This window comes from Nothoprocta perdicaria, unplaced genomic scaffold (genome assembly GCF_003342845.1).
Source record: "Nothoprocta perdicaria isolate Ctin4 unplaced genomic scaffold, notPer1 scaffold_76, whole genome shotgun sequence".
NCBI classification, from domain to species: Eukaryota; Metazoa; Chordata; class Aves; order Tinamiformes; family Tinamidae; genus Nothoprocta; species Nothoprocta perdicaria.
The window spans coordinates 1,647,693-1,649,055 of NW_020456043.1; positions in this window are offsets into that span (position 1 = coordinate 1,647,693).

A 1,363-nucleotide genomic window follows, 5' to 3' on the forward strand; every position below is an offset into this window, starting at 1 on the left:
GGAATTGTGTTTGGTGTCTCGAGTCGACCCTGGGGTGCCAAATCCGGGGGACGGAGCGTGGAGGGACGGACGCACGCCGAGAGCATCGCTCGTGGTGCCGGTGGCCCCGCATCCCACAGCAAGTGGCCCCGCCGGACCGGGATCGCTCGGCYGCCCCGCACGGGGCTGGGAGGGGACCTGGACATGTTGTTCCCTCCAAAAAGAGGTGTTGGGGCGACACTTCCTTCCCGGCACCCCCAGAACAAGAAGGGGAGGAACAGCGAGAAGAGATGCAAGATAAGATGCAAGAAAAATAATAATGATAATAATAATAATGAAAAAATCCAGGCTCCTGCTTTGGCTGGCAGCACTGCCTGCGGGCCACGCAGCCCTGGAGCACCGCAGCAGGRATATGAATTTGTATTTATTTATTTTATTTCGTTGCAGGGATACGGATGGGTGGCAAAGGCCTCCTCTCCATCAGTGCCCAGCAGAGGCATCTCCAGCCCGCCAGGATTTTATCCACAAGCGACGGAGCCAGGCGAGATGGCAGCAGGGCTCGCGACACCCCCATAGAAAATGAATCAGAAAAAGCCCCTTTTTACAGCCCAAATCGGTGCCCAGCTTTGGGGCTGGGCGAGGGCTGCTGCTCGGAGCATCCTCGGCCCGGGAGGCTTTTCCTCKCAGCGATTAATCGAGTCAGATTTCAGCGGCCATATGGCAGAAAAGAGGATTAGAGCCGAAGGCTCCAAACACGGGCGGCAAAATCCAGTTATAAGGGGGGAAATAAAACACTTCCTCGCCYGGTCCGGCCGTGGCCGGGAGGGACYGCGCGGGCTGTGCCAGCTCCCGCTGCGGCCAGCCCTGCATCCCAGCCGAAGAAAACGAGGGAATAGGGAAATGCTGCAGGAAACAGGGCTGCACCCCCGGTTCAGCCGCGGTGGGGACAGCCCGGCCACCGCTTTAGTACAAATCCCGGTTGCTCCGAGCAAGCAGGGAGGCAAAAGTTGCTGCTGGGTGTTCCCCGCCCTCATCAGATCCCGCTTTKGGGGAAGAAACGCGCAAATCGGGGTGCTCGGGGGGCGGCGGCCGCTCGTGCCCGGCTGGCAGTGCCTTTTCCAAGGGCCCTTTGGCCCTGGTGGCTTTTCGGGAGCGCGGCCCCCGCGGCACCGCTTCCTGTTGCAGGGCTGCGCTGAAAACCCCGCTGCGAAAGAGAAAACACCCGGAATGGCGACTGGGCCGCGGGGGGGCCCCCAAATCCGCCCAGCCCCCGGGGCCCCCCGGCCTGGCACTGCATCGGGATTGGGGTCGGGAAAAGCCGTTTTGGCCGTGTGAAAATTCCTACGCGGGGAAGGGGAGGGGGTGGGAAAAAATAATAAAAATT